This window comes from Leguminivora glycinivorella, chromosome 7 (assembly GCF_023078275.1).
Source record: "Leguminivora glycinivorella isolate SPB_JAAS2020 chromosome 7, LegGlyc_1.1, whole genome shotgun sequence".
In the NCBI taxonomy this organism is placed as follows: domain Eukaryota; kingdom Metazoa; phylum Arthropoda; class Insecta; order Lepidoptera; family Tortricidae; genus Leguminivora; species Leguminivora glycinivorella.
Window position 1 is genome coordinate 22962032 of NC_062977.1, and position 19047 is coordinate 22981078.

Sequence of the window (19047 nt, forward strand, 5' to 3'; positions counted from 1 at the left end):
AATTATTATGCGGGGGTCTTAGTCCTGTGAAACGCGAATTTTCAAGTTTTCATGCGTTTTTCTTTAAAGATAATAAAATAGAACTCCGAGCGAAGCTCGATCGCCCAGGGTACTTAAATATTAAAATGTTCCGCTGTTTGGGCTCTACATGGCAATATTATTGCGACAATTAACGAATTTTCATTTCATATTTTTAAATTAAAGGAAAAATGGAAAAATTCACACCTTCGGCATGACTTGAACCTGCGACCTCTGGCCTTGCCGGGGCCATTCCGCTTCCAACTGCGCCACGGAGGCCTGCTGGATGTGTGCGAATTTATCCATGCCTTCCCTCAATTCTCAACCGAGTCCTGCCGGGGGTGTGAATTTTTTCCATTTTTCCTTTCATTTAAAAATACGTAATATCGCTCGCAGACGTTTCTGCGTGATAAGAAACGAATTTTAATTTTTTTAGGTTGTTTATATTGTCATACTAATTACTTTGGGGTCAGAGAATACTTAAACTAAATATTTTCATTTATTATATTCCACATTATTACACATCTAATGTTGTTTTTATAATTGTTTCAGGTAAGAGATACTACGGGTACAAAAATAAACTTATCAGGAATCTCCGTGTTCAAAATACGATGGTTACAATAGTATAACGCGATTTGGTAAGTATGGTACCGACCAATTTTTTTTTTTAATTTATTGTCAACTAGCTTTTGCCCGCGGCTTCGCTCGCGTTAAGTTCGAAAATTGCGGAATGTTCCAAACAAGCTTCCACTCCCCATTTTAGGGAAGTGGGGGGTTAGAAGTAGCCTATGTCACTCTCCGTCCCTTCAACTATCTCCACTTAAAAAATCACGTCAATTCATCGCTCCGTTTTGCCGTGAAAGACGGACAAACAGACACACACACTTTCCCATTTATAATATTAAGTATGGATTAGTATGGACTATTATGGATTTTTTTTTATTATAGGACATTCTTACACAGATTGACTGAGGCCCACAGTAAGCTCAAGGCTTGTGTTGTACCCGTACTCAGACAACGATGTATATAATATATAAATACTTATATACATAGAAAACATCCATGACTCAGGAACAAATATCTGTGCTCATCACACAAATAAATGCCCTTACCGGGATTCGAACCCGGGACCGCGGCGTAGCAGGCAGGGTCACTACCGACTGCGCCAGACCGGTCGTCAAACCGATAAGAAATAAAAAAAAAATAACTATATTAAATATCTATCTATATCCCACGGAACAACTAAGTTAACACATTCAACGCTTTCTAGCGGCGAAAGTACCTTTTCAAACGATTCAATATATAAAACCAACAGTAGCTCATCTTTCCTAATGCTCGATTTAACATAAAAATGGGTAATTTAATGAAACTCGTATTACTGTCGATGTCGTTACCTCGTTACTGACGTGAATATCGTTAATCGGAAGCTAAGCATTCCGAAGAAATCCATAAAATATCTATCAAAAGTATCAAACACTCAATTGCAATGAAAAACGGTCACTTAGCTGGTATCTCTTTAACTTAGTGACCTATTTTTGTTCATTTTAAGTTAACATATAGCTGGTTGGTTCTAGATGTAAAACTATAAATATGCAGTTGGAATTAAATTGAGTATCTGCATATTGTGTCAGAACTAGTTTGATTAGGAATTCAATGTGTTTTAGTACTTACTATTTTATTGCTCAAGAGAGTACCTATGCCGCGTACGTACAGGCAGTAGATTAGGCAACAGATATTATGGAAACACATACTTAGTTCAAAAATGTCTGAACAAGTACTCTGACACTTTGATAAGAGAAATGAAGTTCAGATATTTATTTTGCGAGAAAACCGATCGCTCCGATGTATAAGTACGTACTGTTGATTAAGTCCGTAGGTTGGTAAAAAAATATTATGTTCAGCTGACCCTTCTAAGGGACCGGCCACACATAAGAGACGCATGTCCTGAGGCGCGCAACGGACGTCCGCGCCACGCCGCCGCCACGCCACCTGGGGCGCGTCGTACGTCCTTCCTATACAAAATGTACTGAGGAGACGTTTTTTGAATTACATTCAGGCGGCGTGGCGGAGACGTCCGTTGCGCGCCCCGAGACACGCGACGCTTAAGTGACGCTGCCTAAGGTTTTTAATATTTACGACAGCAATGCAGGAATAATGTCTGTCTGCTATATTTCTTGAATAATACTGCAGACTGTATTTTTGGAAAGCTTAGAAGAGTTAATTTTTTCAAACATTGAATAAAAGTATTATAATTTTCCCCTGACTAGCTCGGACACACGTGTTTTGTCCTTTAATACCAGAGGGTAAAAACGCATTTTATCCAGTAGTGGGTAATTTGACCTTGAATAAAGTCAAATTAACTGCTTTAAAATTGATAAAAGTAGTTGAATCTAGTAATAAAGATGATTTACCATCTGTGGAACTACTGGAAGTAGCGATAAACGCATTTTTTGCGTTATAGTTTCCTCGCTATAGTGAGGGGAAAAGTTTTGTGTTACACTCGGGTGCAAATGTATTTTACTTGCGACACATCCAAAGTTTTTGACGTTTCCCTTTGTGATTGGTACCTATGTCCTTATGTAGATTCCGCTGTAGGTATATTCATAGGAATGCTAATCAATTGAAGCAGTCACACGATCTAAGCATATTAATAATACAGGGTGTGCGCGACATTAGCGCCTCGCTCCGTTCTACAAAGTAAATCAATGAAACGAATCTTGTAAGTTGACTATGATTCTGGTTTTTGGCGGACGTGTTTCGGCCATCCTGTCTGTCATCTATGCCATGTTCTGTCATGTTTGGATGCATACTCTTCCTGAACGCAAAAATATGGCAAAATTGATAGTTATCAAATTTGGTTCATGTACAATAACTGATGTATTATTGACTATTGTACAGTGTTAATTTCTCTTTATACTCGTAACAGAGTAAAACAAAGAAAATTCATTGTGTACAGTTACTAATAAGATTAACTTTGTTTATGATAAAACTATATTACTGATTTTCCTATTTTCTAAATGCCACGAAAGTCTGTGTAAAAGTCGAAGTGATACCATGTTGTATTAAACAGTAGGTATCTGCTAAAAAAAGGTAATGTATTGTTCATATGTGTATGTAATAAGATGGCATTTTTAACTGTTTAGAAATCGCTCAATGCGTTAAATTAATTTTATTTATATTTCATCAGCTAACCATAACTTTCCGTCCTCGTTTGATGGCGATCCTATCGCCGCCTTTGATGCGCGCGCGTCATTTATTTCGATTCCCGGGTCGTTGACCTGCGGTCAGTGCGCATTTGTTTAGGCAGCTGTCGATTGGGCGCGCGAAAATTATGGGCTCATGTGGCGCCGACACACGGATAAACATGCATCATTGTATATGTACACACATAAATCACATTAATGTCCTAAACAGAGAAAAGAAAAGTTAGTTTTTATAGGAACAATTTCATCAACGTCAACAAGAGACTTACAAATCATTTTCAACCAATCAAAACCTATTTAACCAAATCAGACGCATGTAAATAGATCCTAACCATAAACAACCATCAGTCAATCAGTGGGAAGTGTGCCACGGCCGGGATGGGACAATATACAGAGACCAGAAATAATAGGGATTGGAGGTAGGTATTGTAATTAAAACATCTTCATCCAATAACATATCGTCACTACTTTGAAAAAAACTTGTATCTTCTTCTGTCAATGAAAAGAAAATTGTAGTAAGTATGTATTAATGAAACAACTATGTTTTATAACACTTGTATTATGGTTTAACCAAAAGAAAGTAATTTTACAGCTCAGTTTTTCCTCAACGCTACAAACTTGAGTTGCATAAAAATATCGAGAGAGAGACCATAGACAAAAAAGAACATAAACCAAAAATAATATAGCAATTCTTAAGCCAAGTGCACAAGCATGGCTGCCAGATTTAAGGCCATTTATCGACAATGGTATCGGATGCTTACAGTATGGAATGCATATAGACTTACTGCGTTTTAACTTAGAGGAGAAGCAAGAGATACGAGATTTTTTTAAAGTAGTGACGATATTTTTGTCGGTCCCAAGGACAAATTACCCCATATGTCCAAGCAAGTCTCGTCCTTAAGGTAAAGCGACAAGGGGAGACCGTTATACTCGTAATAGACAATTTTAGAATAGACTTACCATATTTAAACTGTTTTGTACATATGTATTTGTGTAAGTTCAACTTGAATAAAGTACCCGCACTTTGGCAAAACCAAAGCTCGAGCACTGTACCAATATTCTGAGATGATTAAAGCGCTATTTCTTCTTGCAATTCATATATGTACATATATTCCTTATATTGTCAGGTGCAGCACTGTAGGACATTCCGTAAATAGCTATAGCGCATGTTTGTGACAAACAGCGCCACTCTCCTTCGACCGATACAAAATGACAGATTCAAAGTCAAAGAAGGAAAACTTTCCATGGTGATTGAAAGTCTTTACTATTATTGGTCATCACCCGTACCCACTTGTGGATAATAGCGGCCATCCTCGATTGATTGATTGGTCGGTCACGTGTCTGTTTTAATTAAAGAAGTTCGGTAAATTCGATGGAGGAAGTCGAAATTGGCTTATTTTTGGTGATTGCTGATGAAGTGAGTTATTTTGACGTTTGACTTATGAGTAAAGTTACCGAACTTTTCAAGTTTTTTCAACGGGATTTTGAAAATGTATCAAAATTAAAATTTTTAGAACGACTTCTTCAAATCGGATTGCTTGGCTTTTCAATTGTGGAAAAGTCGCATACATTCGGGATGTCTAGTCACTAGAGGGTTTTCGCTGCGGATATAGATACGACCCTCGGCTAAATCTTGCAAGATGCCGCAGTACCAATGCGCAGTGCACAGATTAAAAAAAACTAGAGGTTTTATTTTAAAAGTGAATAAGTGTTGCCAAGTAATCTAAGAAATCAAAAGTTAAACTAAAGCATTTTCTTAGTCGTAGGTATGTAGTGGAAAGAGCAAACTAGTCGGTTACGATTTAGGTTTTTTTTGTATTACTTCATAAGTTCAGGAGGAACAGATTTAGATCAAATGAGAAGTTCAAATTCCTGCATGTCCCGCAGGAATGAAGCTGGAATGAAAGACAGATAGTCACCGTTTCCTATAAGGACGGAACTCTGAAAATAACCCTGCATACCGACGCATCTACTGGGTTTACACGGGCTTAGTAGTTCATGCTTAGTGCGTGTCACTAACACTTGTCACATGCGTGTAAACACATTGTACAAGTGCTTAGTATTAGTGCAATTGCGAGTGCAAGTGAATAGAAGTCGGTTCCATTTAAGCGATAGGTATCTATCGCCCCGGTAAAAATTACTAATACTTGCCACTTTACAAGTGGTGCTAATATTACTGAAAAGTGAAGTTCAACAACTGCAGTGATTAGTTTATTTCCATTACCATGGCAATATTATGTAATTAACACTATTCTCTAATACCCACGTGTAGACGGCTACTTGCCACTTGTCACTTTGATGACAAGCCCCTAATCGCTAATACTAATGACAAATACTAAGCCCGTGTAAACCTAGCTTTATGGTGACTTACCGGCCTGGCCCAATTGACAATCGTTGACGCTAGACGCCTATCGAAATGCTGTTTTGCTCTGTCGCGTCGCGCCAATACGAAAGAGCTATAGAGAGAGAGCTCGCTACGATAACGATATTATCCGTTGCCCTTATTATTGTATTAGCCTTGTAAAATTGAATGTCCTTTTCTGTATCGAGTAACGTGTTTAAAAGTCATGGTAGCCACTAGCCCCTGAGGTGAGTCGAACAGTCGGCATGGTGAGTAGTGAGTCACGTTTGAACGCTAAATTATTACTCATAGCATTAGCAAAGATGTAAGATATATTTTCGTGACGTACGGCACATGTATTTACTTATTGTGTTTTGATATGGAGACATTGGAGTCATATATATTTTTGTCTTAAAGGTTAAAGTGAAGAGACAGATTTTATGCTAACAACAACATATGTATTACTTTCATACTGTCATAACTACCTACAGTGTTTGGGCATTTTCGCGAAAAAAGACTCAAAAACTTTTTTTTCTAAAATAGGTAATTTTTATGTTTTTCCTACTCAGAATCACGAGCCCTTTCCATCCTACTAGGCGGAAAAAAGCGTCCCAAATTTAATTTTTCCACTTTGTTACTATTTTTCAAACACTTTGTACAGCGGTTACAAAGTGGAAAGTATGCAAAATAATAGAAAATTTTGGGACCATTTTTTTGTCTCTTGTTTTTATTCCTAGATTGGCTCGTGATTCTGAGTAGGAAAAACATAAAATTTACCTACCTTAGAAAACATTTTTTTTTTGTGATTGTTCTCGCGAAAGTGCCCGTTTGTATGTCTGTTTTTGACATCAATTCAACACTGAGGGCACATATAAGTAATGTTTTTTTTTTCACTTTTGTTACATACCTAGTATATAAATATACAGTGGCTAAGTAATTTAAGCTTTACAATATGGTTTCCTCACAAACCAAACAAAATACTTACCTACTAATTTCCCAGTTCTCATATTGAAGTACTTACTTAGTCGACCGGAAGCCAAATACAAGCGCGTGTTGACGACTCGTCTGTTTGATTTTAGTTGATAATATCAAATTACTTAATACGCAAACTTGAACGTGACGGACATTTTTTGGACTGACGAATGTAGATGGCAGATTTATTTTAAAATAGGAAACATAAAATCCACAAAAGCGAGGAATCTACACGTAATCACTTCAGTACTCTTGATAGGGTTGATAGGCCAAGGGTCATTTGCACCACCGAAAAAGGGTTAGCCCGAGGTTAACCCACCATTTTATATGGAATTTGACAGTTGACAGCCCACTAACCTTGAGTTAAGCGGATGGTGCAAGTGGCCCTTTCAGACATAAATATTTAGTAGTTAAATATAATAATACTCTTATACCTCTATATTGAAATACATACCTAAACCGCATAATCGATTATTAAATAACAAATACTTTCAATTGGCAGACCACTTTTGAAGTATAATTTGTAGTTATTAATGCGGTTTACCTTAACCACTATAGTTATACTTAAACTAGTACAGTATCGCGCTCGAAATGTGTTGGCACAGCAGTGGTGTCGCCAAGTCAAGAAGTTTCGTTAGGAATGTACCTGAGGCATATTTATGAACAAACATCCTATTTGGGTAATGATAATGATTATATCATTATACTATACCAAGATTGCGGTAAAGTAAAAAGTATAGTATTCGGGCCCATTTAGAAGGTACTAGAACTCGCATACGAGTTTGATTACATTGCTGTATTTGATGGCTGTGCAAAATTGTATGTAATCTCAACAGCCCGCAATGTAAATAAAATCGCATGCGAGATCGCACGCCGTCTAAATCAGGCTATATAGGATAGACAGCATTTCTCGTACGTTTATTGAATGACGGGGTTATATGTGTATGTTTGTACGTGTGAAGTGGCAGACAAATAGAACGATGAGGATGATATTGTCGTCGGCCAATTAGCGAGTAAATGTGGCTGAGTGTACTTGAAACTGATTGCCCAAGGAGGAACATCAGTGGCTTGTTGATTTAATCAAAATATGGGGACACGGCAGAGGTCGCGCCAAGTTCCAGCTATTCATAAAATAATGTTCCATGACTTTAAAAAAGTGTGGAAATGATTTCTCTAATAATTGTGTCTGTCACTCTGTAGTTACGTACACCTCTTTATGGAGGTAGACGAAGTTTCACGGAGTAAAATTATAAATGTATTGATTTAGGTAAATAACTTGAGATATGACTATGATAATTAGGAAAGAATTAATTAAATTTCTACTTTACAACTTTTTTAGAAGTTACTATAGTAAATGTATATGTACATTTACTGAAGTAACTTTAAACCTAGCCATATTTACAAACTACATAACATACTTACTTACATTTAAAATACAGTCTTGCGGGATTCAATCTAGTGACATATTTCAATAGAAAGGGTATCATGTTATTATACGTATTTATTGTGTTATACCATATAGTTACGATGGGGAATGGAATGGGGAAGGATGACTATTTTATAATTAACTTGAGTAATAGCGTTGCTCCGGTCATTAGTAGGGATTTAATTTGGTAATTAATCAGATTTCTAGCAGCTGCTACGGTTTGTTAACATGACAGCTATTTATCTGTATTGTGAGGGAGTTATTTCACTGTAAATTAAAAGCTATATGAAAAGGTTTTAATGTATTTTTAAGTTTCTGTAATTTTTTTATTCACCATAACCTTTCTACAGTCTACGAGTCACATACTATTTTTTGTGAGTTTTACACCAATTAACATACAATCATTTCGTATGCGCCTGTAAAAAAATTGACATTCGTATATTAGTCATAACAAATACATGTTAAACTTAAAACAATATGGAGCAGATCTCCTCCTAAGCATGCGGGAAGCTAATTTAAATTTTGTTTAAAACATATTACTAGCCATATGGTGTATTAACATGACATATTATTATATTAATAATACACATAATTATTAGATTAAACATAATATTATGCATACAATAATACAAACGTGTTTAGTATAATTCGGGCGCGGGCACCCCGCCGTGACGTGACCTATGGCCGTGACATTTCAATCAGTACCTTCATCTGCATTTAAATGGAAATATTGTAATTTTTTAATTTGTAGGATTTGTGATATGCGGAAAAAATCGTCATTGCTCGCAAAACTCATAAAATTTGTGTATGGGGGCATTTTAAAGCACATCATTTAACCTCAATAAATGTTACGTCAATGGATAGATAGGCAACAAACGGACGGCAAAACTATAGAGCATCCACGTTTGGCATTTTGGATATAACCCTAATAAAAACGTTTTAGGATGACAGATGGCATGAAAAGTCATATTAAGTACCTAAATATAAATATTACTTCCATCCGTGATAAAAGTTTCGATTCACTTTTTCTACATAAATAAACTGTTGGCACTTGAAAAAACCCGTAACCTGTGCAATTTTAGCAAATAAATTATAATTCTCATTCTTTTATTCTTAATTCTTTTATCACCGTTTTTTAGTTTTTGAACTATATTATATATTATATTATTCGAATTCGAACACAAACTATTTCTTTGAAATTATTCGATTCCATATATTTGTAAATACAAATGTAAAATAGACACTTGAATCAACATTTTCGAAATGACAATGAGGCAGCCAACCGTTACCCGCATAGAGTGTGACGCGTGACGGCGTCAATTTGACAGCATATTTGACAGCGTCGGTGATGGAAACCTAATATTTAACGGACTGAAGAAAGTGTTAAGCGTTACTTGAGAACAGTGTACAGTACCTACATTAAAAAAAGATGTGCCCCGGTAAAGGAGATAAAGAAAAAAGTGTCGAGACATAGTTTCATGATTTACAGAATTATTGATAGAATAGTCGATACAGATAAGCTTTTAGCTAGGTACTTTGGTACAAGAATAATTATATCCCGTTTGTATTAAAAAAAAATTGGCTTTATAACTTTATAATATTTACATTCGTGAATGGCTTCGTCGAAAAGACTGTCCTTGATTTTCAGACTTGGCGGGCGCACTACTGTGCCCTTTAAAGTCTTATCATAATTAATAAGTATTAAAACCGAATTATAACTTCCTTACCAGTGATGCACTGATTGATGGTACTGTTGTATAGTATAGTTATAGATCGTGTCATTCACGAAGACCCATGCTTTGGACCGTATTGTGATATTATTTAAGGTTAGATTTGATAAATCTGCACGTCATCGGAAATGACACGACCGGATATAATAATATGCGTGTATATCGATATGATCTATAATGAATAATCTACGTATAGTCAGCCAAGAAAGTGGTTTACCACTTTTCGACTATTTCAAACACAAAGGTCGAAAAGCGGTAAACCGCTTTTTTGGCTGACTGTACTAATGAAACAAATAGAAAAGAGGCAAAGGCACAAAAGAGACAGGACTCTGCCCAATACCAAGCCTACCAATGTGTGATAGAGAAAGGGAATCTGGTGGCGACTGTTGATTGTCATTTGTTTCACATTTACTGTTTTCACGCGTCGCTGCGCGTGCTATAAATAATGAGTATAGACGCCATTGACCATATTAGACTATTACAACGTTTATTTTATTGTTTTATTGGAGGGGAAAACACCGGATGAGACACCCGTGGGGTAGATGAGCCGCTTTTGTCTTCTTTATAAACATGTTCTACTCTTTTTATACTATACCTAACGGTGTGCTGTCATGCCCGTAGTGTGCACAGGTTTTCGCAAATACAATCGGCTTCGTGAGCCACATCACACATCAACGTACTCAACAAAGGAGTTGAAAACATTCACCATGGTCGGATTCGGCCGGGAGATATACTATACTACTACTACTACTACTATATCTGTGGTGCAGATAGGGATGGCGCGAGTCTGCGGAGTGCCAGTACGGCCACCCAGATCAGACGGTGCACCATATAGTCTTCGAGTGCCCCATCACCAAGTTTAGCGGAACAAGGGCTGATCTTAATACACTTTCGACAAATGCCGTTGAATATCTTCTTCTTATTTAAGAGCTAATGTAGCTCTTGTCGGTGGAGTATGCGCCATTTCCCTATTCTCCGCTTTCCTCTTTAGTTCTTGATACGACATGACACCGGCCTTCTCCTTGAGCTGGTCAACAAAACTCCTCCTGGGTCTTCCGCGCCCTCTTCTTCCTTTCACCTTTCCTTCTAGGATATTTTTAAAGAAGGTATCATGGAGGGAAGGTGTTGAATATCTTAAGTCTAGTTTTTTTTTAATTTAAGTAGAGAACAACCTGTAAGCCATACGATAAATAATAATACCTGAACCAGTAATTGTAGGCGATAGCCTTGTAATCCGTCAATGTTAAATGTGGTACCGGAACTCAGTAAAGTTTCATGAGCTCTGCCAACACCTTTTGGAAATACAGGTGTAAGTTTATGTATGTTTGTGTACTGTTACTGTTACTGTACCACGTTATTTACCTAACCAATTCAATTCAACCCTTCAAGAAAAAGCATAGCTCCATCTGAGCGGTCGTCAACGCACTTGTAACCTCTCTGGGAGTTGCAGGTTTCCGTGGGCGACAGAATTTGTCATGATGCTAGTTCAATCAACGTCAGTACATCTTGTACTGAGATAAGATTCACTTTTTTTTAATACCACGTCGGTGGCAAACAGGTATACGACCCGCCTGATGGAAAGCGGTTACCGTAACCTATGGACGCCTGCAAATCAAGGGGCGTTGCCGACCCATTAGAAACTTGTACACTCCTTTTTTGAAGAATCCCGTACTCACTCTCTGAAATAGCTGACACATTCGTACGTTTCCGTAACAACACGAAGGCAAATCTTTTTGCACTACATCTGTACCATTACGAGTAGGTACATACTCCAAATTAGGTACACTTATTTTTAGGAGTATATCATTTTATACATACAGGCGGTGTACTGGCAACACGCAGTTGCTGTCAAGATGGCACCAGGTGTGTGAGGTCGGAGAATGCCGTACAGAGAAATAGTTGTTTTATTTATTACAGAACTCCTGTATTTACTTACTCATCTACTTTGTAAATTCTTCCCTTCCGCTATTTAAGTAAATAACTGTGCTTACAGAAGCTAAGAGACAGGAGGCTTAGCAGAAGAAGATAATGAAATCAGTACTGCCTTTGTATGGGATGTAATATTTTTATCGGCCCATGTGTCATGTGTTTTTTTTTTGCGTTGAATATACAGATATTCAATCTGTATCTATATATGCAACGCAAAAAAAAACACATGATACATGGGCCGATAAAAATATTACATCCCATACAAAGGCAGTACTGATTTCATTATCTTAAAAGCATCAATACGTCTTTCGGCGCTCGAAGAAAAAAAGAAAAAATCAACATGAAATAATCACTTCAATCTTCTCTTGTTACCCATCCAAGGGGTATTTCTACACACTTTTTAATAAACGTGATAAAAAGTATAAAGACCAACCAAATAAACATTTATCAGATTAAAGTCTCAGCGATACGAGACCGATTTGTCAGTTAAAGGTAATTGATCTCTGTTTGACCCAAAGGTTGGTGGGGATGTAGAGAATGCCTTCTGGCATTACGCCTTTTGTAAAATTTTTACTGTGAAATAAAGTGTAAATAAATATTTTATAAGTATAATTAAATAAATATAAGTATACTTAAAAAAAACCCTTTATTCATTTGTTTTTATTTTATTTTATTTATACTTAAATAAATATTGCTTCAACTGAAAACGTATGAATTTGACTTGACAGATCGGCATTGTATCGCAGTATACCTTAGACATATTGTCTGACACAGCTCTATTTTAAAGTACCTAACTTGTGTTATGTATCTTTTAGGGCCCCTTGCACCAACGATTAACCCGAGGTTATCCCACCATTTTATATGGAATTTGACAGTTGACAGCCCACTAACCCTGAGTTAAATGGTTGGTGCAAGAGAGGATACGGTAGCGAAAATGCTAAAATGGACAGGAACCCCCCTTTCAACTTGGGAATTTTAGTTAAATATACAAGTGTTATTAACTAGATTTATCGAAAAAAACATGTCCATTAAGAACAACTCAGTCAAAAGATATTTCCATAAAATCTTTAAAATCGAGGTTCCGCTCTCGACTCTTTCCTCCTTCAAAACTTAATCAATCGGAACGAAGTTTGAGAATCTGAATAACAATGAAGTAGTATATGTCGGACCGTTTAGCTTTTTTGGATAATTGTTACCAATCTTGAGTATCACACCTTTTTTTGCGCCACAATGAAAAAGGCCGTTTTTGGAAATTTTTGATTGGCTCTGGAGTCTTTAAAAAGCAGAATATCAAAAAAATCAAAACGGTCCGACACAAATAAAAATAATAACAATCTGTGTTGAAAAAATCATTGCTCTATCTTCAAAAACCAGGGAGGAAATAGTCGAGAGCGTTTGTATACTATGGAGAATTGACCCCTACGTATCGTCTTAATGCATCAATTATACATATTTACATTTCTAGACAGTTAGAGATAGCTTAACAAAAAACTACGAGTAACTGATCAATTCCATAATTAAATAATAAAGTTTCTTCAAAATACTAATAGATGAAAATGTTCTCCTTCAAAAATATTTCCTCCAATACCTACTTTCTCACAAAACCTAAAGGAATACCAGATATGATTGGCCACTTCGTAGAATCACCCGGAATAATAGCCCGGCCAAATACGGTAGTCGGCCAATCACATTAGTGATCGTCCGGTTAATTATGGGCCGTAACAGTTAGCTGTCAAAGCTTATGTCTTCATGCGGCCGTCAATCTACATTGATGGCCGCTGGTTTCCGTTGGCGGGTAAACTGGGTGCGTAGCCAAATGCACAAAGGATTACGATGACATCCATCCCTTCGACTATCTCCACCTAAAAAATCATGTTAATTCGTCGCTCCGTTTTGCTTTGAAAGACGGACAAACAAACTGACACACACATTTTGCCATTTATAATATTAGTATTGATATTGTATACAGCATGACCGGTGATTTCTTATTCTGTGATAGTTGAATGATTATTTCCTTAAGGACAATTTTAAGCTCTTTTCGGTATAATATACCTACGTGTAAAATAGTACATTTCGATACAAGTGCGAAAAAAAGGAAGTTCGAAATGAGTGGCGATAAATTAAAACACGACCGAAGGGAGTGTTTTAAATCGACACGAGTTACGAATTTCCTTTTCGCACGTGTATCGAACGATGTTTTTCAGTACAGATGGACCTCCGAAGTTTCGACCTGACATATAATGAACCACTTCTCGTAAAAAAACACCATCTGTACTAAAAATATGATTTGACTTTTTTGTACTTTTTTTTATGTTGTAAAATTTATGTCTTCATACAGGGCCGTCAATCAACATTGATGGCCTGTGATCTGTGATTTCTGGACGTTGGGTAAACTGATGTTACGTGCGGAGAATTTTAAGTATTTTAAGAGAATATAAAAATACTAGCTTTTGCCCGCGGTATCGCTCGCTTTAAGTTTGAAACTTTGGGCATTTATTTGTGCGATGAGCACAGATATTTGTTCCTGAGTCATGGATGTTTTCTATGTATATAAGTATTTATATATTATATATATCGTTGTCTGAGTACCCACAACACAAGCCTTCTTGAGCTTACCGTGGGCCTCAGTCAATCTGTGTAACAATGTCCTATAATATTTATTTATTTATCTATCTATATAAATATCAAATATATTGTACGGCAAATTGATGAGTTTCGTGACATATTTTTATGCGAGGAGGCAAACGAGCAGACAGGTCATCTGATGGTAAGCGATCACTGCCGCCCATGGACATCCGAAACAACAGAAGCGTTGGAGGTGCGTTGCCGGCCTTAAAAACGGGTCATCGCTCTTTTCTTGAAGGTTTAAAGATCGTATCAGTCTTGTCTTCGAAAATATACATAGAAAATGTGATTTTATTCGTAGTTTTCTAATGATGTTTCAAATATTTCCGTAAACTCTAACTCTTTTTTCTTCCTCATTTGTATTTACATTTAATCTTAGTTTTGGCATGTTTCACATATTTTAAATTATTTTATTAATTTTTTTTTGTTATTATCAACTGTATTCGTATATTACCGTATGAGCCATGATGCTTGAAATAAATAAATAAATTAAAATTAAAAAAATTTGGTCACTATAAAATAAAATATGGTTAGGTTCACCACACTGTTCCAAAAATTCAGGACATTTTAAATACCGTCCCAAAATATTCTTCTTCAACATTTTGGCTTGACTACCATAATTACAAGCCACGTCGTATAAGGCGAACCATTAACTGTAAGAGATAATATCGTTTTTGATGCCATTACTTTTTTAAACAAACACAGGGCGTTGCAGAATTCGACGCTCTTTAATTACATAGCACAATAACCAACTTATCTCTGCATTTTTAACATCCTTTTTACATATAAAATAAAGTGTCTTATCGATTGACTTAAATTGTTTAAATTGGTTTAACTTTATCGGGGAGAGTTCTCTAAAAGAGGTGCTGAAATATTTATTGTAGTATCAAAGGGTTATCTTTTTATGAAACTGATTTTCGAAGAAGATAACTGCATTTTTACTTTGCCGCTTCTTTATCGATTTATTTTATTGATTTAACGATGACACTGATGCTTTCTTAAAAGTTACATTGAGAAATTCATTTAAAACCGGCCAAGTGCGTGTCGGGCCACGCTCAGTGTAGGGTTCCGTAGTTTTCCGTATTTTTCTCAAAAACCACTGAACCTATCGAGTTCAAAACAATTTTCCTAGAAATTATTTATAAAGTTCTACTTTTGTGATTTTTTTCATATTTTTTAAACATATGGTTCAAATGTTAGAGGGGGGGGGACGCACTTTTTTTTCCTTTAGGAGCGATTATTTCCGAAAATATTAATATTATCAAAAAACGATCTTAGCAAACCCTTATTCATTTTTTAATACCTATCCAACAATATATCACACGTTGGGGTTGGAATGAAAAAAAATATCAGCCCCCACTTTACATGTAGGGGGGGTACCCTAATAAAACATTTTTTTCCATTTTTTTTTTGCACTTTTTTGGCGTGATTGATATACATATTGGTACCAAATTTCAGCTTTATAGTGCTAACGGTTACTGAGATTATCCGCGGACGGACGGACGGACGGACAGACAGACATGGCGAAACTATAAGGGTTCCTAGTTGACTACGGAACCCTAAAAAGGAGCATAAATTAAGATTTTGTTTAAAAGTAAGCGGTAAAATGTGTCATAAAAATGTAACTACTTACTTATTTGGAACCATTAATGTTACAATAGTATTTGTCAACCAAAGCTTTTAAGCAAAACTATTTTATTACTACAAGACTATGTGACCACAATGACTAATATTAGAGAGTGTCAACATAGACTGAATACAAAAGTATATTAAAATAAGTGTTTTTATTAGTCAGTGAAAAATGACGCGTAGTACTTTAAACTTACGGTCACGTGTTTATGGCCAGATCTAAGAGCTTACTTAGATTTTAAATGACAAATTATCTGGCTTATTACAAAACCGTATTATTAATCCCAAAAGTTTACCTTTAAAAATAGCTTTTAACATCTATAGCATAAAGGTTGGTATTATAAACATGTTAAACCTTACCACACCCAGCGAAAAAATTTTTGTACATATTCCAAAATCTATTTTGAATTTTGGTTCTATTAAGTTAGGGTTCTAAGTTCAAAAAGAAAGCAACTCATTCTGAATCTCAAGAGTATGAAATACTGGTTGGATGCATTTAAGAATGCTCGACGCATGAGTAAGAAGCAATTGGTAAGTGTTGTGACCATTATGATGCCATTAGAGCCCGGATAAAAAAAAAGGTGGTCGGTAGCGGCTAGACAAGTACTGTCGGTGAGAACGGTGTGAGTTGACGTTTACGTATATGTTAAGAAAGGAGACATACCTTTCCACTTTTAAAATAGGTACTTAGAATATAATGCTACTTACGAGAATGTTATTGAATCGAAGTCATCTAAACTACTTATATCTACATAGTAGTTATAGTATTGTCAATTGAATTGACATAACTAATTTAAGTATATAAAATTGATTTATTCATGCAGGTAGATTTAGACAACGCTATGGTTCCGTGTTTATTTGGTGCTACGTACGAAACTTAGGTATAGGAGTATGTTCATGTGTTGTACCCTAGACGTTCCTGTTTTCCCATAGTAACGGATTGCATTGTACATATTCAATTAATTGTTTTATTTTTGTGTACACAAAATGCACAAGTTTGTAAATGGGAGTTAATATGACCTCATGACAGTTGATACATTTTACATATTTTTTTCTGCCTTAATAAATCTGACATCTTACTTCTCCAAATTAATGCTTTTCTAAAAACAAATGATACCCCTTAAGCACATTGTAATATCAAGGGTTGTACGCGACTGTCCGCAATCATTTTAAAAGCCTAACTCGCCCGTGATTAGGCCAGGCCCAGGGGTAAGGGCCCGGTCATTAGCCACGACGTCATACACGATATTCTAATGAGACTGTCCGAGCGATGCAAATGACGTGGTCGCACTATTTGTCAAAAGCTTAAGTAGTCTACTTTGTATCGTCGTAATCGTTTGCGATATTTTTTATGAACGATTTATTAATTATGTAGCCTCTTAATGATGTAGCAGGCCATCAAGGATATATAGTCTAAGGGTATGCAATCACCGCAGCCCATGGACACCTGCAACACCAGAAGAGTAGAACGGTCAAACGTATTTTTTTTTGTGAAAGTGCTTAATTTGCTTCCTTTTGCAAAGCTTGAAGTTAAAAGTGCTGTTCGTTTCTTATGAATCATAAATTTCAAAATCAGCCCAGAAAACTTTAAATTCACTCTCACTTGTCATAAATAGCAATTACTGTCGAATTTATTCAATTTCATATCAGCGTCCACTCCAGATAACTGGAATACTTATCTCTCGAAATATCAACGTAAATCAAATTATGGTTTACAATGTTGCCTCCGAAATTAAAGTCAAAAGTCGAAGAGCCTCCATTAGTCAGAGTCGCGTCGAAAATGAAAAGTAATGGGTGCTTTCACTTAGTATTAATAACGACCCTGTGCTCAGGATCTGGACACGGTCAATGTTTTAATACCAGTATTTTAAAGGTTGAAAAAAAAACTGGAGAAAAAGTGTCTGAGTCCAAAACTTTCATTCATTTATTTATTGATAAAATAATATAATTTACAAGTCACATTACGATCTATCTGATGGTAAGCAGTCTCAGTATCCTATTTATTGGGAACCTACTTCTGGGAAAAGGCCTCCTCCATTTTCCAATCTTCCCGATCGTGTGATGTCTCTGTCTATTCTTTTAAAAAGGAGTCATACTCGTCTCGTCTCTCTTGGAGTTAGACAGCAAAATAAGAAATAAAAAATTAGTAATTAAATAAATAAATTAATAATTGAATAAATGCACATACGATTACGATAATATTGTTATTTTAGGTAGCTATCTCTATCGTTCTTCCGTATTTGCGGCCTGCTCGTGATGCCTCATGCGTTAATATTCAAAAAGAAGAACCAGGCATTGTCGTGCTTGAATTGTCCATCATGGACAACACGACGCCACGTGGGTCGGTCTTGGGCCAGTCGCTGCCACTAACTTAGTTAATATACTGCTGATAATATTTATATAAGACTTTTGAGATCTGCCACGGGGGACACTGGTAACACGCCCCGTTCGTGTCCATGGCATGATATTAAGAAAAAGGTTCATATTTTAATTACTAGGGAGGTAAATTAATCACTGCTTTATTTAGTGGCTTTTTAGCTTAATACCTATCATTATAGTTCACGTACGGAGGCAGTTATGCTGAGAATGTATAAGTTGAAGTAGATCATTTGGGCGTCTATTTTTTTCTTAATTAAAAGAAATAAAACGATGGAAACGGATTATATCGCGTATAATGAATTAACAATTCATTCCGACGTTTCGAACACTTTACAGCATTCGTGGTCAACGGGTGACTGAGGAAAAATTACAATGTGCAAAAGCTACCCACATACAAGGAACATTAATTAGCAAACGTTCCTAGTCGATCGACGAGTTGAAATCCCCATCAGGCAGCTCTCTTTAGAGACTGCCAACTTTAGTACCAAGATACCTGCCTAATTGCCCAAAATGTGTATTTATGTGAAATAAATTCAATTTTTCTAAGGGACAATTGATGTTTTCTTAGTGTTTTCTTTTATTTTTTTAACCCCCGACGCAAAAACGGGGTGTGTCTCTCTGTCTGTATGTGTCTTTGTCTGTGGCATTGTAGCTTTCGAACGGATAAACCGATTTAGATTTCGTTTTATTTTTGTTTGAAAACTGAATTAGTCGTGAGTGTTCTTAGCCATGTTCGATGAAAATCGGTTCACATTTTACAGAAAGAGAAGCTCAGTAAAAAGAATACTGCTGTAT

At 36.1% G+C, this 19047-nt stretch overlaps 1 protein-coding gene across 5 annotated transcripts in view; it reads left to right on the forward strand.

The window, feature by feature from the left end:
- Positions 1-19047, forward strand: part of LOC125228395 (integrin alpha-8) — a 212738-nt gene that overhangs the window by 91884 nt on the left and 101807 nt on the right. The window lies entirely within an intron of this gene.